The 26,876-nt window shown below is 43.2% G+C and overlaps 1 long non-coding RNA gene across 1 annotated transcript in view; it reads right to left on the reverse strand.

Annotated features, from left to right (window-relative positions):
* The window catches only part of LOC144782645 (uncharacterized), a 308,330-nt gene extending 282,971 nt beyond the window's left edge, over nucleotides 1-25,359 (reverse strand). The window contains exons 1-2 of the long non-coding RNA XR_013601192.1: nucleotides 25,093-25,359; nucleotides 17,527-17,625 (exon numbers count right to left, since the gene is read on the reverse strand). This is a non-coding gene — a long non-coding RNA (uncharacterized LOC144782645). The remainder of the gene's footprint in view (nucleotides 1-17,526; nucleotides 17,626-25,092) is intronic.
* Between the last annotated feature and the right edge of the window lie 1,517 nt (nucleotides 25,360-26,876).

The raw sequence follows: 26,876 nt of genomic DNA on the forward strand, positions 1-26,876 counted from the left end.
AAACCGAGTTTTGAAAGTCGAAAGTACCTGGCAAGCTAATACCCCGTCCCAAATGTTACAGATGCTTCAATATCACCAGAATAGAATCAGAGAAGAACAAGAACACGAAAGGAAACGTATGAAAGACACGAAAATGAAAGTACTAGTTGCACAATCCATTCCTCAAGACAGTCAGAAGAGGGGTCCGAATCAAGCCAGCCATCCTGCAGCTCCCGTTAAAGGAAACTGCAATTATTTTAAACAGCCAGGTCATTTTATAAACGAGTGTGCAGTTCTGAAACACAACATAGCTACCGGTAAGACTAAAGAAAGACCACGTCCGCCTAGACAAGAACAAGTTTCACAGACTCCGCAGTCACAGAATGCACCACAGACAGTTACAGCTCCGCAGCCTATCGCTGCAACACAGCATGTTACACAGCAGATGTACCAGTATGCACAATCTGAGTATCCAGAGTATCAGCCATATTCATGAAACAGCCTAGAGAGGGAGGTAGGCTTGCCTCTCATCGAGATACCTGTAGATCAAGAAGGTCCCTATGTTCATAGTCAAGTACTAGGGAAAGACAGAAAGTTTCTGATTGATACAGGGGCAAGTAGGACCACCATCAGTCACGCCGAAGTTCCAGGGGCTCCGCTCTCAGGCTCAAGAAATGTTTCCCTTGGATTTTCAGGAAAACCTACCGTAAATGAAATTTCAAAGCCAGTTACTCTAGAAGTAGGTCCATTGTCCCGCACTACTGATCTGTTACTTACTAAGTCATGTCCAGAAAATCTGTTAGGCATTAAAACACTGAAAGAATTAGGTGCAGTTATATGCTGTTCCCCAGAGGGAATACGATTGTTCCTACGTGACTTCAAGGGTCACTATGTATTACGAGATTTTGATCCCAGATTGTCTAATGTTCCGCAGCATCTATGGGCGCAAGGTCCAACTGATGTCGGCTTTATGCAAATCACACCCCATCGTGTGACTCTCAAGCCAGGTGTAGTGTTACCACGAATCAGACAGTACAGATTGCCACCTGAGGCTGTAGCAGCCTTATCCAAAATTATTGACGAGCTCAAGGCTCAAGGAGTAGTTGTAGAAACTGACTCCAATGTATGCAATTCTCCGATCATTCCAGTCATGAAACGTACTGATCCGAATGCACCTCCAGTATATCGATTAGTGATTGATCTCCGAGAACTTAATAAATGTATTATTCCCCAGTATCCAGTTGTCCCAGATATCTCTTCCCTATTGACAGCCATTGATTCCGAAGCCTCATTTTTTACAGTCATAGACCTCAAGAACGCGTTTTTTAGTGTCCCCATTCATCCAGACAGCCAGTTCCTTTTCGGATTTTGTTTAAATGGAAGGAGCTATATGTTCACACGCGCTCCTCAAGGTTTCACAGAAAGTCCTAGTATTTACAGTCAAGCACTCAAGAGACAACTAGACAACATTCACATGCCAACTGACACTGCCCTGCTCCAGTATGTCGATGATCTACTGATCACAGCCCGTTCTGAATGTGCTTGCGAGCGAGCATCCCTTACAGTCTTGTATTTCCTAGCCGAGATGGGGCACAAGGTGTCCCCTTCGAAGCTTCAATTCTGTGTCCAGCAAGTGGTCTACTTAGGACACTTACTGTCCAAGAGGGGTAGGCAGTTGACACCAGACCGTATCCAGTTGATAGCGAGTCTTCCTCAGCCCAAGACCCAGAAGGAGGTACGTGCTTTTATTGGCCTCACTTCTTACTGCAGACAATGGATTCCTCAGTATGCATTTCTAGCCAAGCCACTGATACAGTTAACGACACAGGAGGCAGCCGTATCGACTGTCCTCCCTTGGACATCTGAACATACACTTAGTTTCAATGAGTTAAAGAAAGCCCTATGCCAAGCTCCAGTTCTAGCAACACCGAACTACAGTAAGCCTTTTACACTTTTCGTCACTGAACGCGAAGGTACAGCATTATCTGTTCTCACACAAGATCAAGCAGGACAATACAAGCCCTGTGCTTATTTTTCGAGCACATTAGATCCTGTAGCCCAGGCTCTGCCTGCGTGCCTCAAGTCAGTTGCAGCCACAGCACTAGCTATCAGACAAAGTGATTCCATAGTCTTAGGACATTCCCTGACAGTACAAGTTCCACACTCCGTGGAAGTTCTTTTAAACCGAACACAAACTCAGCACTTGACAATTGCACGTTTAACAGGTTATGAATTGACACTGTTCCAGCCACACATAGAAATCAGACGCTGCAACGTTTTAAATCCTGCTACACTATTACCATCAGTTACTTCGAATTCTGCCACACACGACTGTGTGGAAATAGTTAACATCATGACAAAGCCAAGACAAGATTTGACAGATATTCCATTTCCAGATCCAGACCTGACACTTTATGTGGATGGTTCATGTATGAGAACAAGTACAGGAGAACTAGTCGCCGCGTATGCAGTGACTACTGACACTGAAGTTATTGAAACCCACCGTATTGACACCCTGTCTGCTCAAGCAGCAGAGCTAGTTGCTCTGACACAAGCCTGCATACACGCCAAGAACTTGAAAGTTAATATTTACACCGATTCACGTTACGCATTTGGAGTTGTACACGACTTCGGAGTGCTCTGGCAAGAGAGAGGTTTCATGACTTCTCATGGAACCAAGATTCAGCATGGTCTCCTCATTCAGGCTCTGTTAGATGCAATACATTTACCGACATCCATTGCTATCATGAAATGCAAAGCACATACGAAAGTTACTGACATTATTTCCCAGGGTAATGATCTAGCAGATCGCACAGCCAAGCTTACAGCTCAGACACCAGACATTCCAGTAAATAAGACACCGACACACATTCCAGATCCGACTACATGTATGACAGTTAAAGACCCTACTCAAGATGTCATAGATATCCAGTTACATGCTACTCCCTATGAAATCAAGAAATGGTCTGAACAAGGAGGGGTCCAGACAGGTCAGGGATGGGTAACAAAGGGTAGAGCCACATGGTTTCTCCCCGACTCTATGGTTCAAGTCATCATTAATACCACACATAGTCCAGCACATTTAGGAGAAAAAGCCATGTTAGACAGTATCCAGAATATCTGGTTCAACAAGCATTTACGAGCTGCAGCCAAGCAGAAAGTCCGTACCTGTATGATATGTTGCCAGTTTAATCCAGGTAAAAGTGTCCCGGTGGAACAAGGTGGATTCCAGCCCCCTGACCACCCTTTTGAAGTCCTCCAGATGGATTACATTCAGATGGAGCGATGTCGAGGTTTCAAGTATGTCCTTGTAGTTGTATGCGCTTTGTCCAGGTGGACAGAAGCATATCCAGTCCCAGATTACACAGCCGCGACCACTGCCAAGCAGTTGGTTCGTGAATTCTTCCCCCGTTATGGACTCCCTAGAGTCGTATATTCTGACAATGGCCAGCCATTCTCATCTGAACTCATGAAACATGTGTCCCTTTTGTTAGGGTACCAGTGGAAGTTCCATTGTGTACGCCATCCTGAAGCAGCCGGTCTCGTAGAGAGACATAATCAGACTTTGAAAATCCGTATTGCAAAAGTCTGTCAAGAGAAAGGTGTAGACTGGCTAGTAGCTCTGCCAGTTGCTCTGTTCTACATGCGCATGGTCGCACATTCCAGATCAGGTCTGTCCCCGTACGAGGTCGTATTCGGCCGCCCCCCAAATATGTGGGGTACTCCTAGACCCCGAAGTATTACCGATGTTTCAAGTAATATGCTGACAGATTACCTAGCTTCCTTGATGTCTGCCCTCAACTCTTGTCGTTCACAGGTTGCCGCCGCATTTCCAGACAATACCGAGGTGGCACCGCATGAAATCGTTCCAGGATCCATGGTCCTAGTGCGTAATTTCGACCGCTCAAGTCCACTGGAGCCTCGCTGGAAGGAGCCCCGACAGGTCCTCCTCGCCACCCGTACAGCCGTGAAGTTGGAGGGACGCAAAGGCTGGGTGCATCTTTCGCATATAAAGAAGTTTTATGGATTGAAGCCAGTCTTAAAGAACATTTCCGAGAATTTTAAGGACTGCCAAAGTACTATTCTTAAGGACTGTCCCGCAAAGACATTGCTACGAACCCTTCCCTGTTAGAGAAAACTCCGCAACAGGAATATAAACTCAAGTTAAGGTCTAGTAAAATAAGTCAGCCAGTTTGATTGTCTAAGTCCTCCCCTAGGTGAAACGGTTAGACTGTTTCTGACATGTATAAAATAGACCCCCATAGTGAGAGAGTTAGTCAAAACTCAATTCGATGTATCGTTTTTCTATGTTTCATATTATTTCTCAGTATTATGATTTCCTGCACCAGTTATGCATTTTACCTGTATTTTCCAGTTTCTCATGTAAATAAGTCTTCCAATGCTACAGTAGAGCACACGTTTAGTGATCTACCTCCTCATGAACTCTCTTACCGCCTCGCTATGCGTAATAACTCTTTCATCCGCATGTTACATTATTCACACCAGACCAGCAATGCCACTAATTGTTGGGTGTGTGGTCGACTTCCCCCTTTCCAGACACCGAAGGGAGTTCTGCCACTCTTTCCTTATCCATTTTCACATAATGGTTCGTGTGGAGCATGGTCCACGTTAACGTCATCCTCAACAGATATGTCTTTTCTTAACAGTACATGTTTTCCAGACAAGCAAGGTCTTCCCCACAGAACAGGGTTAGATCTAGAAAACGAAGTTTACAATTTAGGTAATTATTCTTCGAATTTTATGGTCCTAAATGTTCAGTCTGATTCCACTCCAGACTTACCTGCTATTTCAGTACTACCAGTCAAAGGCGAATTATGTGTCCGAAATAATGGTTCCGTACATGTAGGACATAGCGATTGTACTACTATTGTCAAATATAGTGACAGTGGGAAATCTATTTTCAAAGCTTCACGCCATTCTTATTTTATTTGTGGTCAAACTGCATATGTTCGTCTGCCCCTCGATTGGGAGGGAACCTGTTACATTGCCTTCCTACTGCCACCAGTTTTCCTAGCCCCATCTGATTATCATAGAAATACACATCTAGTACACATTAGACATAAAAGGGAGATCGAGTCCCCCATTGTCGATTATACTGAAACTGCTCTAGAACAGTATACAGATTTCAATAGAGGTTTCTTCTTCTTTATAGGACCTATCCAGAACAGTAAGCTAATCCGTAGGTTAACCAGAACCCTTGAAGCTGTAGTCAATGAGACTGCCTCTGCTCTAGGTAACTTAACCGAAGAGCAATCTGCTATGAGATTTGTTGTTTTACAGAATCGTCTCGTCCTTGACGTCATATTGGCCGATAGGGGCGGGGCCTGTAGAGTCATCGGATCTAGTTGCTGCATTTTCATTCCAAATAACGCGCCGTCTGTTTATTCAGCTATAACCAGACTCCATAAAATTGCCCATCTGTTACACCAAGATCCAGGCACCTGGACATGGTCCGGTTGGTTCTGGAATATAATTTCCGCCTGGGGATGGAAAGTCTTGTCCTTTCTAGGTATTGCAGTAGCGATCATATTCAGCTGCTGCCTCTGTATACAATGTGGCCCTGCGATTTGCGGCATTTGTGCTACCTCTTGTATTCCTAGTCCCAAGCCCCGTTCTAAAACCCGTTCCCAGAAAATTCGAGACGAGCAAATGATACTGTATGAAATGATAGATGGTATCATGAATATTGATGTTTCCTGATGGAAACGTAGTGACAAGGAGGGAATGTGGAAAAGTAAATTTTGCCATGTTCTGTGTCCCTACGCGTCATCCATCATATGTTATCTGTGCATGATTAATATGCATATGTATTCCCTATGTTCGATTAAAGACGCAATTACAGTTGTGTCCACCTCTAGTATGCCAGTTTCCAGTTCTCGTGAATACTACGAATATCAGGCCCATGTGAAGTTACGTTGCCACGTTTCTCAGTGTGCACGTTATTCCATTGTAAAGTCCCCGTTTCTAGGCCTCAGAAGGGCCTGGACACCAGATTCAGCTCCTGTCTCCTGTCTCCTGAAGCCTCGCTGAGGAGCGATACAGCCCCCACCTGTATCCTCGACCCTTCACTTACTTCCTGCCTCGCAGTGCCCGGCTCAGCCTGGCTCTGCCTCTGAGTCTGCCAAGAGTATGTTATGATTCCAGTTATCAGTTCAGTCCTCCTTCTCTGCATTCCTAAAGCTACTGAATCGCATCAATAGTTTCCGTCATTGTCTAGCCTTTACGTCTCCACGTTAGAGAAATACTGCATTTTAATGGTCATTTAATATTCTTCATCACGCACTACATATAGAATAATGCATGCTCCAGTCTTAGAGTCCGTTAGCCTCTCCCCTCCTGACTCTTAGTTCATATCAACATGTTCTCTAAACATCAGATACTAGATACTGCTTAGGTACATGTCGCCCTGACTCTCCAGACTTCAGTCTCTGCTCCTAGCACAGAGTTCGAAGCCCCCAGCTTCTCCTAGTAACACGTCATCGCCAGTTTGCGCGCACCATTAGGTCAGAGGTCCCGGCTCCTTAGGTAGCCCCCTCCATGTCTCCGCCCCATTCATGACATATTCTGTTACGTTTGCATCACATGTCTATGTATACGCCTCTGTTACACCTACTTTCACCCTTATCTTTCGCGACTGCTATTGACCACACCCACTGCTCCGCCTATCATATGTATTGTAATGCAACTGTTTTAGTATATATGATCATGTCTTGTTATTTAATGTTAGGCCGACCCCGATTCTGCCCCAGGCAGCGCTGCCATCCTATTCCTGTGCAGGTTGTCCTGTTCCTGTCCTTTATGCTGTAATAAACCTGCAAACTCCTACTACCTCGAATCTTGACTCTTATTTTATTGAGCTATCTGTTATTCATTTATGCATTCAAAAAGAGAGGTATTATTTATTTATTTACCATTTATTTACACGCATAGTCTTGATGGATGGTATCACATACGAGACTAATATGATAAAGATGCTGAGTGATCCTACTTTCTATAAAAAAATCAAATTAAATCCTTCAGAAAGAATAGTGAAGACTATAAGTAAGATAACCACCAAAGCCCACTATGCAGGGATCATAAACAAGAAGGAATTTGAATTCCTAAATAAGTCAGATAAAAAGGTATCCTGCATATATGGATTGCCAAAAATCCATATATGGCAATCCATATATTTGTTTGAAAAATCCATAAGAACCAAGAAGACCCTCCGTACCGCCCGATTGTATCCACAATAGGTACGCCCCTTGAAGCAATCTCTAAATACTTGGATAAAATTCTTCGCCCCTATATTTCCCTCTCACCATCATACGTTAAGGACACAGGTGATATCATCACAAAAGTAGAAAACTTGCCATTTAATGAACATAGAGATATTTTAGTGACTTTAGACATTGAGTCACTATACAGTAATATTCCTCAAATAGGAGCCATTGAAGCAACAATGTGGTTCATCGACAAACATCAAATACCCTGCTCTAAAGATTTTATCAAGGAATGTCTAACACTTGTACTAAAGGAAAACTTCTTTGAGTTTGGGGAAAGCATGTTTTTGCAAATAAAGGGCGTCAGTATGGGGGCCTCTATGGCCCCCTCAATAGCGAATATCTATATGACTTTATTTGAGACTAAATTCATCTTTAATGAAGTGGCCCCTTTGTTTGAGTCTGTTTCCCATTGGTACCGTTACATAGATGACATCTTTTTTGTATGGACCAATGGGGAACAGACCCTAAAGGAATTCCTCCTATGGCTGAACCTAGTGGATGAGAATCTCCGTTTCACTGCCCATACCAACACATCAAAGGTGGAGTTTTTAGATATTTACATTAAAAATAACGACGGACTACTTGAAGTAGACCTATATACAAAGCCCACTGCAAGGAATACTCTATTGCATTTCAAAAGCTATCATCCTAGATGTCAGAAGGATAGCATACCGTTTTCGCATTTCTTAAGGGTAAGACGCAACTGCACTAACCTTAGGGATTTTGACATTCAATCTGAAACTATGAAGCAGAAATTCCTCCAAAGAGGATACCCCGTCGCCTGGTCAGAGAGGCCTATAAAAGGGCTCGTTTCTATGATCGAGACGCACTCCTGAACTCACAAAAGCAGAAAATAGACCCTAATTTGGTCTGTATAACAAAACATTCCACCTTGGATTCGACAGTCAGGCAAATAATCAACTCGAATTGGCATCTGTTAAATTTGAATGAACATCAACAAAAACTAGCCAAACCAATGGTCGCGCATAGGCGAAATAAAAATCTGAAGGATCAGATAGTACGCTCTCGTTACAGCAAAAGGGCAGAAAGTCCACCTTTCCTACAGAAGTCAATTGTAAGCACTAACGCAGTAAAAGGTACCTCCCGTTGTGGCTCCTGTCAGTCGTGTAACAGTATTATTACTGGAGAGACTATGATGTTTAATAACACCAACATCCAGGCCAAGGAACTATGGACATGTAATACTCAAAATGTCGTCTACTTAATCACGTGCCCTTGCAATTTGGGGTATGTGGGAGCGACGTCGCGAACAGTAAAGACCCGATTAACAGAGCACAGGTCAGCAATAAAAACTAGGAAGTTGACAGCGCCATTTGTAAATCACTTCGTAGAGTATAGACACTCCCCAGATGAACTGAAATGGCGAATCTTAGAAAAGGTACACATACCAAACAGTAGAGGTGGTGATAAAATAAGAAAAAAGAAAGAGGTGTACTGGATCTTTACCCTCGGCACATTTAACCATGGTTTAAAGCAAGAATTGCCTTGGGAAAATGCGATAACATAGGAAAGAAATACTGATACTGGCTTATGATTTTGTAGGAAACTTTAGGGGAAATACAAGAATAGGAAGAATAGGGTTTGCAACATACAACAAAATGTGGTCTGTAGTAAGTTCACTAATCCCTGTGTGAATAAGCCCATATACCGAAAAGTGATTGATCAGCACAAGTACGTAATGAGAACGAATGGGAATAGCTGAAACAATTCCAAAATCAAAAACGCCACCTAGAAATCGGTAATGGTAATACAACGACCACAAGCGCATTCTGCTTTAAATATGGGCGTGCCCTTACCCGGATGACACTAGAGGAGTATGGTATAAATACCAATTGGAAAGGAACTTACAAACCCTTTCCTTTTTGAACAAGCCAGCCCACCAGGGAACGTAAGCCTGAAACGAACTGAATCGGTAGGCACACAAGAGCGATGGGAAACACTACGCGTTTTTCATATGACATTGAAAAAGCTTACTTTAGAATAAGACTACTCGACAAACCTAAATGCCTTTTGACATTGTGATTTTGCTCTAATTCTTTATAGTCTAACGAGCCTCGTCGAGAAAACCCTCCTTTGATTGAGAGCTTTGTCAAGTCTATAGAAATCAACAAATCGAGCGCATTCTTAAAGTCCCCGTTTGGGAGCTCCGTCACTGGTGTCCCGACATCATAACTTGTGAAGGTAAAAATCCACCTTGTCAAAATTAAAGTCAGCTAGAACTATATATCAGAGCAACGTTAATACAAACATTGTTTTCTCTCATTACGGTTTAAAATAGACACGCCCAGACTTAGGACAGCGTCCCTGGTAGGCGTCTTTTAACAATCAACCCTGAACCCTCTTTCGACAAAAGAGAGTCGATCGCTGCGGTGAGAAATCAGGTCCGACATACTTTTGATAACGTGTAAACATCCTGAGAGCCTGGAAACTGTGTAATACAGCCTTTTAAGCTAACTTTATGATTTAATTTCCTTTTAGAACCTTTGTTTTTATTGAAAAATATCGTCTATAGTGGTCCCGGTACGTGAAGTGGGAGGCGAGCAGTGAAATCTGACAAAAAAGGTAACGCGAGACTATGCAAATTGCATCAATGTAAATTAGGAACTTAACATTAAGTCAATCGTATCAAGTTAAAAGGAAGCGAAATACCCTATTTTCCCCACAGATTTCACATACCGACAGAGAAAAATAGAAAAGGTGCCCCACTCCTCGTATCCGGTGTTGAAAATTTCATATCACAGATTTAGCGATTCTAGGTAAGAAGTGGTTTTTGCTAAAATAGGAAACTAAAACTACCATGGCCTTATACAGTAAATAGAAGACTAAAATGTTCACGTTAACTTAAGCAACAAAGGAGCTTTACTATGAGTTTCTATTAATTCAAATGACACACTTGAACACCCTCGTGTTCCATAAAGAAAAGTATGGTGAATTAACCGCATGTAAGAGAAAGTAAATAATACTGCGACGAACGAGGAAAGATAAGAACAGCTGTGCCTCGAGTAATAAAAGCATACAGGTTTAGGTGCATCGAATTAGGCAGAATAAAAGAAATAAATATTAATGTTTATAGAACATAGGAGACTGAAACTTTCTGAAAATCCCCCCTTTTTTTAGAAATAATAATCAGGATTAAATAAAGCATAAACTAAGATACCTTTCTACTTTCTCTGTTATTGTTCTAGCCCGATAAGTATCGACTGATTTTAACAAACACTACAGGAATCTATGAAAGTTGGTCCTACCCCATAAATAAAGGTGAGTGAAATTTCTGGTCCCAATACAGCGTAGTTAGGAAATTGGTTAAAACAGATACAGATTAGGTCAATAACAAGATTAATGCCATGATGGCACTATGCATGTGTACACGTGCGTATATACACATATTGGTACAACTATATAGTTGCCAGTACATATGAAAATTAGGGAATGTGCAAAACTTAAAACCCTAAATATTACACCAGGAACCAAAGCAAGGAATGTCCTTATACTTCTGACCAATTCACCCTTTTTCTTGTTTTTCCCCTCTTTCTATCCAAATAAGGGTGCAATAATAATGTAGACATGTGACTGAATGTATATATCAAATATATCAAGAACTACCACAGAATGTTTAATCTTGGACTGTTGTCAAGATTTGAAAAGTCTATCTTCAGCTTCAAATCAAATATTTATATCTTCAAGTCTGGCTAAGGAAAACTAGAAAAAGAAGCTCTATCTGACAGAAAAAAGAGTATTTATTAATTGTAACACAATGTACTGTATGTTTTGTGAAGTCCAAAAATGTTTTGTTCTCTCTAGAGATTTGGCTGAATAATATTTGTCCTGATGAAGACACGACTACGTGTCGAAACGCGTCGACAGACAACAGCCCCCCTCATACAATCTGCGATGACTATATTGTTCCTCTAGTATCATTATCAGAACAAATGTCTTTTTTAAAATAATAATGAGAATATTTTATTGTATCAAACATATCATGTATATGGGATTATATGTGTTTAACCTTTTTTTATCAATATAATTAAATTTGTATATATCAGTACAGTTCATTGTGTTTCTGTTTGTGTATATCTTGTTTTTTGAATAGCCAGTTCTTGTTTTGTATTTCTGCCTGGGCTTATACCTTTGCATTGAACTATTTTCCCGGACCCAGGAATTGTATCCTAACCAGGGGGTCCTTGTTATACTACATAATTAAGACAAACTTAAGACAGACTTAAGACAAAATCCTAACTTAGGTCTGTCTTAAGACAAAATTCTAACTTCTGTGAATACCAAAAGTAGTACGTTTAGGATTTTGTCTTAAGTTAGTTCTGTGAATCAGGCCTAGAGACTGTTCAATCCAGCCTGTCCCTGCTCATTATTCTGCTCTAGGATCCATCACAACTAGATCAGACCATGGGCCAGTTTGCTTTCAAATCTGTGGTGCAGATTAAGTGAACCAGACCCTCCTGTCGACTGGAGCCAGAAGATGCTAGTGGCAAAGAAAAAAAGAATCCAAAGGTGATAATGAAGAACCCCCACTGTCCACATATTTGATGATAACACAATCCTTCCCAAATGATGATGCGCACAGAGGGTATTGCTGCTGTTCCAGAGATCTAGGTCTGAAGAACAGACCAGAACAATAGGAGTGGGCATAACTCGTGTCATTCCATTACCCCAAAATTTCACATTATGTGGAATTACGCGACATGAGACATTCTGTCTTTAGCTCTATTTTCCTAGTGGCCAAATGCCCCCAAGCATCCAAAATGGAGGTGAGGATGCATTTTGTGCTAAGAAATAACACATATGGACAATAAAGCAGCCACTTGCACTCGTTAAATGCATACTTGAGGTAGGATTTTTCCCCATCTAACTCCCAGCACTTAGTGCTAGTTTCTTAGCACGAAATGCACCCTTTTGCACAAAAAGGACATGAGAATGTTTTTTGCAGTAATAAAATAGCACTAAATGCAACAGAACATAAAAAGCAGTGCTAACAGTCTCAAACACTGTCTAGACGTGCTGTCACTGTAGGATTTTTCCCCAGAAATTATGCTTAATTATGCAAGAGTGTGCATATCGCATTAAAATAGGTAATTCAGTATCAAAGAGTAACATGGAATTACCATATTTACTCTGGCATAATTGAAATTTCACACAAACTTACCTTTGGCCACCTGTGGCGGTCGGGCGTTTGCTGCACCGCGATGGCTACAGAGCGGGGGATGGTGGCAACAGTGCCGCTGCCCCCAAAACTCATGCTGCCCAGGGCGGACCGCCACTCTGCCCCCCATGCGACAACACTTAACATACACCTGCTCCTGCATTCCTACACTGAGTTTATAGTGACCAGGGATAGCAGTTGGTAACCACTCCCATGTGGACCACTAGCTTAGTCTCTCGCTATTACTGACAGGACTCCTATCAGCAGCTGCCACACAAAAATGGAATCCCTATTAACACCTGGAGAATGTAGTATGTTCAGAGGAAACATTCCATCTTTCACCAGCAGTGCCCTGGTAACACCAGGATGCCAAATCCATTTTGAGTCGCACAAAAATATGTATTACTTTCACCATAACCGATGATCAAGGCTCTCTGTAAAGTACTTGGTACTAATGATTAGTTGTAAGAATCGTGGACAAAGCCATGCAAATGTAGCACCCTTATTAGGAAACTCCAATTAACCCTATCAAAAGCTGTTTGAGCTGTTAGGGAGAAGGATCAAACTTGTGAGCTTTAATAAGAATGTTTAGGAATGTTCAAGAGTAATCTGCTATGTTTCTATTCTTCACCAAGCCAGATTGTTCATTATCAATCCAGTCCGACATTAGGCCAACTAATCTAGTAATTAAGGGCCAGATGTAGGTAAATTTTATTTTACCACCTCTTAAATACCGCATCATACCGACTCGGTATTTAAGAAGTGGTAAAATAAAAGTACCGAGATGTAGGTAAATGCAGATGTGCATTTACCGATTCGGAAACAATCGGTATTTACCGATGCGGTAAATACCGACCGGTAAATGCCCATGCATTCCTATGGGCTTTGAAGCCCATAGGAATGATTGGGCATTTACCGGTCGGTATTTACCGCATCGGTAAATACCGATTCACACAAGGGTGCAGGGGGTGTCACTTTGACACCCTCTAGCACCCCCAAAACGGGTTTGGGTGCCATGTGGCAGGCATACCTGCCCTAAGGGCAGGTCTGCCTGTCAGATGGCACAGGTGTGCATGCACACATGTGCATGCACACCAGAATCGGTATTTTACCATCAAATAGTATTTGATGGTAAAATACCGATTTTTTAATGCTTGTGGGACTCAGAAGAGTCCCACCTACATATCAATTGTCCCTATTCCTTAAAAATACCGACTCGGTATTTTACATAATCGGTAAATTTACCTATCGGTAAATTTACCGAGTCTGTAAAATACAGGGCCCTACATCTCAAAATCCAATTACCGGTCGGTAACGGCCGAATTCGGCCGTTACCGACCGGTAATTGGCCACCTACATCTGGCCCTTAATCCCTAGCAAATATTTTACAGTTTGTATTGATCTGAGAAATTGGGTGATGCTTTTTGCATAGGATCAAGTCTCAATCTCTTTTTGGTATGTGGCAAATCATGGCTTCCGGGAATGTGCCTGTGGAGTTATTTATTGAAATATAATGATCAATTAATTAAAACACCCTGAGAAAAACTGGTTTAGAAAAATGAAGATAAAATTCCTCCATGAAGCCATCAGGGCCCACCACTTTACCTATTGGAAGATGTTTAACTGTCAAATATAATTCTTCAATTTTTAGTAGATGCTTAAGAACAGATGTGTCTGTCTGTGAATATCAGTTTTTAACTTAATGGTTGGAAAAACAAGAATACATAAATTCCTCTGAGGAGGTATTTTTCGGTGTCTAAAGAACTTGGTAATAATCCACAAAGCAAGCTGCAATATCTTCATCTCAAAACAGTTGGAACCCTGAGTCATTGATAATAGATTAACAGTCGATTCTACACTTTAAGTAATTAGCAAATAGTGTGCTGGCTCTAGTCTTACTACTATTGTATATGGTATTACTTTTAAGGAGTGTACCACATGCCTATTTGGTAGAAAATGTATCAAATTGTATTGTGGCCACTATCAGTGCCCCCTTATCAGCCTTGTTATTTTTTGAGGTGTAATAAGCATGTTCTAATGTGTTAATGTTAGTTAGAATGAAGGCAGATTATTTTTCCATATCTTTCCTCCTAGAGGAAACATGATCAATTATAAAACTTCTACAAGCTGCTTCAAAGGCATCCCATCAGAAATTGAAGGAAGTGACCTCCCCCTTGTTGTTCGGCTCAAAATAATCACCAACAAAGGTATTGTATGTAGTGAGACAGGATTAGCTGGAAAGCAGAGAAGTATTGAATCTCCAACACGATTTATGTGTGTTATCATGAAGGATTTCGAGATCCGTCCAGACAGGGGCATGATCTAAAATTAAAATTGAGCCTATCTCTAAGTTAGCCAAATGTTGTGTTATATCTTTGCTTAAGGATACTTAGTCTAATCTGGTGTGAGTATTATGAGGAGTTGGGTAAAATAATTATTCTTTAACCCAGGTTTGAAAAATCTCCAGGAATCAGAGAAAGAGTAATGCGCTTTAGTGTGTTTGATTTCTTTATGTGCTTTAAGGGGGTAAGCCTGACTGTGGAATGCTTATCCACAAAGGGGTCAAAAGTTGATTACCTAATATTAAATTCTCAGTGTGAGAGGCCGGGTCAGTATATTATTTACACTTATGTAAGTGGACACCTTCATTGATCTAGACAACCCTTATGATGATTTTAGTGGTCTTAGACAACCTTAAAAGCTCCCTAAGTGGTAGCTGTGGAGAGCAGCCTTCAGGCTTAGTCCAGAAGGAGTGTAAAGTAGATTGTTTTACCAGTATTCAATCTTATAGATTAAATAAAAAAGAAAAGCACAACATATTTATAAAAATATGTATTTATTATAAGACACTCACTAAGACTGTTAGATAACTCCTGGCCGGAGATCTACACAATACTTTTCAATAAAAAATAGCTCTGCAGCTCTGACGAGGGATACTGGCCTTAAACTTGGTGAGAGGACAGGGCAGGCCTCGAGGAATGTGAGGAACCACCACCTGTGCTGCTGAGCCTTCCGGAGTACACAGAAGCCTAGGATCAGCAGAACAGTCAGCTTAGTTGCGGTGCCTGCAGATGCAGGGAAGTAACTCATTCACTTCAAGGTCGATTCCTTCAGGTGTCTTGGATGTGTTCAGTCCCTGGACGGGTTCCTGTATGGAGCACAGGCACGGACGTTGCAGCAGACCACCAGGGCGTACAGATCAGGAGCAGCAGGAGTCTTCCTGGTTGCAGCCTTGTTGTCCAGAGTGAAGTCCAGTAAAGTCCAGAATGCCCAGATGGTCAAAGTTGAAGAGGGGTCTGAATTGTATCGTGTCCCACAAGAATATAGGGACCCACCCCAAGGTAAATCCTTCAGTACCCTAAGGAAAGGGCTGGGACCATACAGGGGACCCTCCCTAAGGAGGGGCTGGGCAAGGGGGAGGATACTCCCCTCTCCTTTATCCAGTTTTGCACCAGAGCAGGAGCCAACGGCTCCCTGAACTAGTTTGAACTGAACTATGCATAGAGGGCACCAAATGTGCCATGCACCCAGACTATGTGGCACTGGCAAGCGCTCTCACCCTGCCCCAATACACAAACGCGTGGTCACACCTCCTTGCAACAGGATGACTATTGTTCTGCCTTCCAATGCTCGAACTTGACTCAGCAGCAGGAGGGCAGAATCATGTCTCTGGTCGGCATCAGCCATGTTGTGCTGTCCGGGTCTAGAAGACTGGTACCGGGAGCACTGAGGTCCTAACGGACGGCCTTAACAGATATGGAATCATACTTCCACACTGTTTATGGTGTGGGGGTACGATTTCAATATGTTTGATACCAAACACGTCAGGGTTCGTTACAGCCAGTTTCGAGATGGTCATCGCGTAATGACGCAATGCCCCTCTATATGTTATATGGCTGTCTCACTTACAATGCGGAAGAATGGACTCCGAAGGCTGTAGGGGTATCTTGCTCATGCAGGGGCACCCTCCCACTTAGAACCGAGCATCCTGCCTTCAGGATTGAAAAGGCATGCTGTAGGGCTGACTTATAGGTATTAAGTGCAATGAACCTAGATATAAGGAAACCTATATCTTTCGTAAGTGGTGCTAGCACCAGTTTACACGGGCAGTAATGGCAGGCCTGTAGTGATATTTGTAATCGTCTCTTTTAGGTGGCATAATACATGCTTCAGCCTATGGGGGACCTCTGGGGTACCCATGCCCTGAGTACCTTAGTATCATATACTGGGGACTGATAAGGGTACCCCAGTATATAATCTGGGATGTACCTAAGTACTTACCATAACAATTTAAGGGAGAGAGAGACTGGGGTCTGATTAGCAGGATCCCCGTCAGACTAGTCAAAACAGAATTACATCAAGCAAAAAGTGAGGGTAACCATAGAAGCAGATTCTACTTTCCTACACTCAGTAAAATGTTCATTAATCATTCTGGATATTGTCCTCCACAAATCAGGTTCTGAATGGATGGGACCATACACATTCAATATTGTAAAAGTAGTATGATCTGTTTTGAAATTAAATAAAACTCAACAAACCTCATAATAATGTTTCTGAGGAATTAGTGAGAAAATTACTTGGCAATCTCAGTTTCAGTAAGGCAATTTGATATTTTAATCTAAACAAATGCGATAATCATGTTGACGATTAATAGGGTTTTTAAGCCCTTACCATTCAATGTTGTTGTTCTGAGATTCATCTTTGAAGATGACATTTCAACTAATTTAATTATACATAGAGGTTATATGTCGTAACATGATTGAAGAGAAAGTGAAAGTAAGAAGGGAAGGAAGAGAAAGATGAGGGAAAAAAGTGAAAAGAGAAGAAAGAATGCCCTATAGTGATGGGAAAAATAAGATAGGCAGCACAGAAAGAAAGTTCCTTAATTGTTGCTGTACCCATAACAATGAGGAAGAACATACCAAAGAATGTAGGCATTGAGGAACCCGAAGGGAAGATTTACCACTCCTGGCTTAGGCAGACGAAAAAGCAATGAAACAAAGTACGAAGTGGGAATAGCAATACAAATATAAAAATTTAAAAAAACACACAACATGGTGCTGCGAAACTAGATTGCAGACTTACCACCAATGACAAGGAAAACAGCAGATGCTATTGGTACACTTGGAAGATGAGGGTTTGGAGAACAATGATAAATGTAAGGGTCGCCAGGACAATCTGCTGCTGAACCAAAGAATGAGAAGATCATTAAAAGAGAAGCTATAGAAATTAAAACTGAAAAGAAACAAAACATATTAATAAGCAAGAAGGCACACATGAACCTGAGATAAAGTCACAATCATATTTTAGCACTAGATTCAAGTTCCATATCTTCATGACTGTTCTGTTGGATGAAGACTTGTAGGTGAGCAGGACCCTCAATAGTGTGTGATTTGTCGTGGTATATAATCTTAAAGAAACAAGTGTGGCCAAGACCACATTTAGGGGCCGATTAGGATGGCGGACGGACTTGCGTCCGTCCGCCACCCTTGAGGAGGAGGGAACGTCCGCAGGGGCTGCGGCGTTCCCTCCGTGCTGATTAGGATGTGACCGCCAGGGTGGCGGTCACATCCTCTATATTTAACATTGCGGCGGGTGCAGCTACAAGCTGCACCCGCCGCAATGTAAAAAAAGCATGTGTTACATTTACATGCACAAAGCGGCAGGCACCGCACGGTGCCTGCTGCTTTGTGCACGCAAATGCAGGGGGGCACCATAGGTACCCCCCATGTGCACCCCCACCCCCCATTCACCCAGGGGGCCCGCAACGGGCCCCCAAAGTGAATGTCCGTATGCTTTTCCATGGCGGAAAAGCCGCCGTGGAAAAGCAGTTCTACACATCCATCATAATATGGCGGACGGTGTCTCATAGACACCGCCTGCCATGTTATAGCTTTTCCGCCGCGGTCGGAAGCCGACCGCGGCGGAAAAGCGGCGGACGGAATTCCAGACCCACCAGCCATCCTAATTTGGCGGTGGGTCTTTGGAGCCTCCGCAGAGGATTTTCCGCCTCCTCCGGGCCGGAGGTGGCTTCCGCCGGCCCGGAGGAGGCGGAAAATCCTCCATCCTAATCGGCCCCTTAATGTTCAAAGACTTTTGTTGAGGACCCAGTTGAAAAAACGTTTCCTTCCCGCTGCTGTAGCATCTGAGACATCTGTGACAGAGAAGACTTTGAGGTAGAATTCACTAGTTTTTCACATAGCGGGCTGCAGGAGCAGCAAATGCTGAGCTGCGCTATGTGAAAGGAGAGAGGAGTAGAGCGCCCTATTTACTAAAATAAAGCACTCTCCTCCCCTCTCACTAGCGCCGGTGTTGAAATCAGCTGCCTTGCACTACAGAGACATGTTTGTGCTATGATGCCTCGCTGTACAAACAATTATGCACAAACTCACTTTCAGAATTTTATCACTTTGTATGTGTGCTGTACAATGCAGCACACATGCAAAGTCGGAAAAGGAAGGAGAAATGAAAGCGTTTCTCCTTCCTTGCACCTACTTGAAAAGGGCGCAGTTTTCTCACTCTAAACACTTTCTACTTTATTTAGTAAATTGGGTTTAGCGTGATAAACCTTGGGTGGTTGCATGGGAATGCCCATGCACCACCCTTGGTATGCCCCCATGGTGCAATGTAATGCAAAGCAGTGCTATGCGATGCTTCGCATTACTTTTCCAATATTTCCAGCACTAAACGAGCTCGGCGCTAGAAAGTAAATTGGGAACAAAGTTTTTGCGCCAATTTGCGTCCCTTTTGGGATGAAAACACAGCGCAAAATCTTAGTAAATCTTCCTCTTTGTTTCCTGACCATTGTAAAATCCCAAACAATTTGGACACCTCTGCTTGAGGTAGCTGTCGTGCTTTACAAATGCCACTATTATTATTATTACTATTGGCAGCTGATAAAACCTGTGTCAGATTAGTGAATTTCAAGAACAGAATAATAATGCCCCTTGGTTTTGCTTGAGGGTATGACTGTGGCTTAGGACCCAGACAATGCACTCTTTGAATACTAATGCTGGAGCGTTCCATCAGATAAATATATGAAGGGATTGCTTTTTGCAGAAATGCAATCATACTGGAGCCCTCTGAACATTCTGGTATAAAGTCTAAGGTTCTTCCTAGTGTTACATGTTTTCAAGCCTTCTGTGAGCTTTTTGAGATGCTCTATTTCCCTTGCCTTATGAGAAAAATCTGGTATAGAATTCTCAACGCCACTCGCTCAAAGTTCAATGTCAGTGATGCATTGGTTGTGAGAAGACCATTTTCTTTAATGCACTGAAGAGATGCTTTAGGCCTTAATGCTTTTCATTTTACCATAAAATCTTCTAAAGTTATGGGTGGAGGTGAGTTTGAGGGAAAATCTAAATCTTTTTAAGTCTTTGAACTGAGCATTGGATTTTTTAGTTAGCCCCCAAGGCCTGAATAGAGGTCAATGATGGCCTCCCATTATCACCTTCACCCTACATGGATACATTAAGATGGAGAAGAGCAGGGTCCTTTTGATGGTTCACCAACTTGATAACGTTCGTAGATTTAAGTGAAAAGGAAAGACTGGCTACCTCTCTTAACTTTACAACATCTTCCCATAAAATGCCAAAGTGTATTAAGAAGAGCCGTCCTATTATGCAGAGAAGAACCAATTTGTATAGCAGAACTTTGTCAAGTGAACAGTAGGATGTATTCAAATCACTATATAAAAGCTCTAGATACCTAATCATGCAACTGTGACTGTATGATGAAGGTAAGATCCAGTACTCAACTACCTAACAGTACAGCAGGAATGAAGCTCATGAGTATATGTATGGCCAAGGAGAGGATTGCAATTACCGCCTGCCGGGAAAAGAATTCAAGCAAAAATCACTGTAAGAATGAGGCTGCGGACAAAAATACTCAAGGAAACACACATGATCCTGTAAAGCATTTCTCTTCTGGCATCTGAGAGTGTTCAAAGAGTCAGAGACATATCTGGAAAGCTTTCCTTTAACTGTGTAAGCAAAATACCCCTCTTTTGGCATTTAACTATGCTGAGGTACAAATATATTCAATATTCAATAGAAACAATGTTGGTGTAAACGTCACTGGTAATATATTTGCATTACCCAGAAAAGGCCAACAAAGGATGCCTGTCCACTAAAACTGAGATCAAGAAAACATTACCAACAAACAGTTTTGCCTCATGGAGGTCTGATGTGCAGGGGCAAAAGCGAGATACCTCCCTGGATGGTACACTGAAATGTTTTCGACAACCTTGTAGCTTTTTAGGGACTCTAGTCACAGATTCAATAGTAAAATAATCCTTTGTACCCCACCCTATTGGTACAACCAAGAGTCTCAATTTCCTGTTGTTGAAAAGTTTTCCCTGGTCACAGCTTGCAGGCTTCCCCAGATGGTCAGTTCCTCCAGTTCTTTCTCAATCCAGGGCTTCTGCAGGGTACAGTGCTGTGCATTCCCAATGGGGTCCACAGCTCCTAGGTTTCCCTGAAAGGCAAGTGCATCCGGTTCTCTCTCCTTCTGGGGCTTCCACAGGGTACAGTGATGTGAATTCCCAAATGGACAGCTTGTTTGTTTTCTGCACTTTAAAGATCTATTCTTATGTCTTTTGTGACCCAGACGAGAACAACAGTAGGTTAGCCAACTGACCCTGGAGAACATGTATGCACTCTAGGTGCAAGTGGAGAGAAGAAGATTTTGAGATTTCTTCCCCAGCAGGTCAGTTTGGATTCTTCTTCCTTCACATATTTTCTTCCTAGTAAGGAATGTTCTAAGGAGGCGATGGAGGGGGTTAAAAAGAAGGGGGTGCCGCTCATTAAGTAGTGATGGAGGTGGGGCTCATATATGCTTAAAAAGGACAAAGGAGTCCTCCATCCAGCTAGTGATAAAATATTTCTTATGCTAACCACTGATACGTGAATGTACAGCATCCTATCATTTTGCTGCTCCATTACCAGTTCCTTTGCATGACATGACTGGGCCCAGTGTTGCACTGGTCTTTTATATTGACATGGTACTTTCCTGTCCCTTCACCAACGCAAATAGCTCATTCCAAGTAGGCAGCTCTGTGTTAGTCCTACAACAAGATCTGCCTTCAGAAGTGAGTATTTTTTCTCCTAGCAACGCGCTATTTCAGGCCTAATTGGGATGTTAAATTATTGTCAAAGATAGAAGGAAGGTAAGCAGAAGTAGTTAATCTCTACTAGCCCCTATGACAACGCAAAGTATAATTTGTATGTAATTTAACAAACCAAAGCACTCAAAACGGTATGCTATCACAAAATATACTGTTCAAACAGTAGGGACTTGCAAGGAGGACTGTTCCTGTTTATTATGAGGTATAAACAAACAGATAATCTTCTGATACAGATGATATACAACTTAGTATTTTTTGTGGATGAACAGCTAACACGTGTTTGGTCACTGTGTGACTTTTTCATGATTCAACCTACCGGATTCTTTCCAGTCTGTCATTAACCACCTTTGGTAGTAGGGTACGTAAAACCAATATAAATGTAAATGTGTTTGTATTTATATAGCGCACTTCTACCCAGAGGTCTCGTAGCACTGTATTCATACCGCTGTGGAAGCCTTCCTGGCTTTCCTGTGAGATGTCCACTCCTGGGCACCCCCAAGGTGAGGCCAGGCATCCAAGTGCTGCTGGGGCCGTTGTGGAGATTAAGCAAGCTATTGCCCAGAGTCACAGAGTGGGACCCATGATTAGAATAGGCACGGAGGCGAGAATTATCAGGTCCAAGGAGATTGAGTGCAAGAGCCGCCAAGGTGGGAATTGAACCCTGGTCCCGGGCCAGACCTCTGCATCAGGGTCTGCCGCTCTAACCATTGAGCCACGACCCGACTAAAACATTGTTTTGCTCTGTGTTCAAAATACTTCACCCACAATAAGTTATATATAGGCTTCAACAATGTTCAATAACTTAAACCACTACTACTGATTATTGTTTTGTAATTATTTTTATGTAGCAGGTACCCGAGATTAGCGAGGTGAGGGCCTTAGTCGCACTAAGGATTTGAACGCACTGGCTGATTTGGTTAAGTGCATCTAAGGGGAGACGGGTTTAAGAAGTTTCACCTGCTGGGTCCTCTGGCCCCACTCCCACGGTGAGTTGTGGCCTCATATTGACTTGATGGAAGGAGATAAAAAGACTTCAGAAGGAGGGGCAGGTTTATAAGCCAGATGACCCGCATCGAGCCCTTTTTGTCTCTACTCTTGTCTGCGCCTACACAAGGCAACAATTTCCCACATATCGAGCCCCTTCATTCCTCATACCATATGATTCTTCATTTTTGCCAAAAATTAGGTAAAACAAAAGATGAGGGCACCTGCTGTTGAATTAAAGTTGGTCTAAAATGACTCAGATGTGGGTTATGGGCGGGCTTGAGGTGAATGGGGCCGGCTGGTAGCGTTTGCATTCTAGCTCTAACCCGAGGTTGTTCACATCGTGGTGTCTTCACTTACTGGGAGACCTGAGATATGTCTTTATCGTTGGCTGGCCGTCCCTGGTAATTTGGCTCAGATTGGTGAAGTCCTGATATGGTACATTGTGAAGATGTGCTATCACTTTCATATGGTTCTAATGTCGACCACGTCTTACTACTCACATTGCAAACTGTGGACCCAAGGTATTGGGAGCAAGTAAATTGTCAATTGTTTCACCAATTACTTCAGAGGGTTAAGGCTGATGTACTAAAAGAAGCTACAATTCCCTAACACTAAACAGTGGTTGTGTCTTTTTAGGTGTGAAAAATACCTGAGTGTTTGTATTAAAAGTTACCTCCCACCTACAAATATCAAAAAGTTATTTCACCACTCACTGAACTAGATTTTTGATAAATTATTACAATGTCTTAAAGCAGGAATCTAGGATTTTTCTATGCATGTATTATGCACAATTGAGTAAATATATTGTCATACACATTCAAACCTTCTCTCAGGATATTGTAATTTACATTGTGACAATCAGTATCTGGTAGTTGTTCACTCAAGAGACATAGATTTCCTTATTAGTCTCACCTGTGAGTGATGTAAATATCCACTTAAGTTCACATATGACATTTACCTTCCATGCAACTGGTGCGTTTCTTGAACAAACTTACAATTGATCTACTAGAAAGTTAATTACGTCACATTTGGGTTTAACTAATTTTACCTCTTATTTATGGGTGCAGAGCACACACACTCACACTGAATGGCCCACAGCACGCACAGTCAATATGCCAGCATTGCATGTATTAGCAAAAATCTAAGGAAAGGCAACATTGCTACAATAATCATGTTGATGGAATAATCACACATGTATACACACGCACACACACTTTATTTACATGACATCACACTAACATCACACGATCTTTCACCTCACCGGAGAAACTAGCTGAATGTAAATTGAACAAAATATCACCCCTCACTAAAACAAACTTGCAGGTTACAATGGCACTGAACATAAATATATATGCGCAGCCCGCAAAAATGCGTTTAACAGCTTATTCCCGTACCTGCCGCATAAAGCTCGGTTCCTTGGCATAGTCCTAATCAAGCACATTGCAACAGAGCTTAATGAGTTTACAGAAGTAATCCAGTCATATATTTCGTTTTATTTAAAGGGCCTTTTATGTTGACACCACGTTTCCACAGAGTTTGTTTTTCCCTTTTTGGGAAGCCACAAGTCCATTAACAACTACCTTGAAAAGTTCTGCATGTCAGAACACACACGTGGCGCCATCTTTTAAGCAGGCACTTCCTGTATTACATCATGCCGGGTCAGAGGTGAAGACCAGGCCCCTTTTAACAGAGCGCTGCACGAAGTACATGCTCCTTTGTGAAATACAGAATACATTACCAATTTTACATAGGCAGGGAATGTGGCTGGTAATATCTTCAATTGCCTTTGTTTCAAATCCACTAAGGAGTAAGGCAGCAGAAGACAGATTGTACTCATTTACAAAGGAGAAGGCAGAGAGGATCACGGGAAGGTCCATCTGCCAGCAGCAAATGTTAATGGCAACATTAAGAAGTGAGTGGACCATTTTGCTATAAACACCTGCGAATGATAAAGGATGGCTGGTGCGGGACCGGGCTAGCGGCCTTTCAATGTCCCACGCATTTTAACGCTATAGCCATCATAGGGCAAAGCTTTTTAAACTTTGACAGGTCATCCTCGAATTAAAAATGGCAAAGAATACACGTGGCGTCACCTCTTAATTATTTAGCCGTGACTGGCATCACCAGTGAATGCTACTAGCCTGCATAATGTTTCTCGTTTGTCCGAAACAAGCCAGAGCCACTACTTGCTGGAAAACAAGAAGAGAAAAACAAGCATTTGCAATGCAATTGGTCTCTAAGTTACGCGAGACTAATTGCTTTGCAAATGGTTGGCAACATGGCATCACGGACAAGTGGAGGGAGGGTGGGTGGGGGGAGAAGGCGGGGAGAAGGCACGGACAATGGGAGGGTGGGTACACAGGGGAAAATTAGGCATGGACAACGGGAGGGAAGGTGGAGGGGTGAAGAATGCTTGACAAAGGGAGGGGGTAGAAGGCACCAACAAATGTTGTATTGCGCAATTCTAGACCGCACAGCCCCCATGTTGTTTGGAAAGCTGAGTGACGCTATGTGTGCCCCTCTACACACTCAACATTTACCTGGTCAGTGTCCTGCGGAGTACTCCGGCTCCAGCTGCTTAATAAAGGAAATAGTGCACGCCCCGCTTAACAACCAAGTAAAGGGGCCAGCAGCCATGGGAGGATACATATGACGACATGGCTGTACTAAGGGACTAACAAGCCTCATAATGAATCAGAAGACAGCATTTACAAAGGACAAAGACACAAGCCAATGAAGAATAAGGACAGGGGGAGTGGGTAAAGCTTCTCTCCGTACTAAACTACCACAGCTCTTCCAGAGCAGCACTTGCACACTGGCTCGCACTAGACCTAAAAAAGGAAAGTGGGGGCCGCTCGGCCCCCACGCACACATGGCTGTGCCCGGCCCCTCCCCTTGCCCAGTCCTGATTGGGCGCGCGTCCCGCCTTGCCCCGGAAGCAGTTTTGCGCTTCCGGGGCAAGGGGGCGGGACCGCGGCAGCTGTGGGGTTCAAGAGCCTGGGGAGCGCAGGAAGCGTCCTCTTTGTGCCCGCGCTCCCCAGGCTCGCTCCTTGCCCCGCGGTGGGCACGCTAATTTTCTGTTTTCTTTTACAGGCGTCGTCGAGAGTGCAGCGGTAAGCGACGCGAGTCCATAGGAGCGGCTGTCGGTGCGGAGAACAAAGAGCAAGCCGAGCGGAAGCCTCAGCGTGGTCAGGATTGCCCGGGGAGGATATCGAAAGGGCAAAGGTAGCGTGCGGGCTAGGCAGGGCGGCGGTGGAACGTCGAGTCGCCCAACGGAGCGCGAGAGCCAGCCAGCAGGACACGAGGTACTGTGCGGGGCGGGCGAAGGGCTGTGCAGCGGCTCAGGATCTGCCGCACGAAGCGGGGGCTGCTGCAGTTTACCGGCAGGTTGCTCATCTAAAGCTAAGCAGGGCCAGCTAGGGCAGCGAGCGGATGGGAGACCAGAGGGTGGTTTAGTGCAAAAATCGAGCGCTGACCAGTTTTTTGGGGCTTTAATTTCGTGCAATTAAAAAGGTTGCAATTGGTGTTACTCAGTTTGACTAGAGGGGTACGAACTGGCAAATGGTCCCGAGCTGAAGTGGTGCGAAGCAGGGACTGGTAGGGTAGCAGTTGGATGGGAGACAAAAGGTGTTTTGGAGCAATCAATCACTGTTAAAGACAAAGTTTTTTGCATTTGGGGTTATATATATTATATATATATATATTTGCTTAAATACTTGTGAGGCAAGTCGGTATTACTGTATTTAATTGTTTTAATCCTGTTATATTGGCATTATCCCAGCCCGGGGGGCATCCTTTTTCAAGGTTCGATTAAGTGGCTCTTGGGGTTGTATTTGGTTCTTACATTTTTCTCATCGTAGGTTACGGGCAAAGGCCGGCGCGGACCAGATACCCGAGGAGCTCATAGTGGACGCCGGAATTTAAAGACCGATTGTGGACCAGTGTGGCCGAGGAGCTCGCGGTGGTCGGTGGACTACGAGGACGCGGGCAGGCCTGCATTTCACTGCTTCTGGCGGGCCGCTGGGCTAGAGTTCGCTCGCCTAAACACTCCAGGCTAGCTGGGGTGTGCGGTCACAGTCGCGTGGTGCCTACGGCCAGCTCGTGAGCCTCCAACTTGGTCAGGTACGGAGCACGGCGTGCTCATAAGTAACCTATTGTGTAGTGTAGGGGCAGGGCAACATGTCTGCTAGACGGGTTGCACGGAACAAGAGTGTTGAATTAATGTTTCAAACAATGATGCGCAGGATGTCAGCAATGGACAAACGATTGGGGAAGGTGGACAAGTTGGGTGAGACCGTGGCAGAATTGGGAGCGAGGGTGGATG

Source organism: Lissotriton helveticus, chromosome 9 (assembly GCF_964261635.1).
Source record: "Lissotriton helveticus chromosome 9, aLisHel1.1, whole genome shotgun sequence".
Lineage (NCBI taxonomy): Eukaryota > Metazoa > Chordata > Amphibia > Caudata > Salamandridae > Lissotriton > Lissotriton helveticus.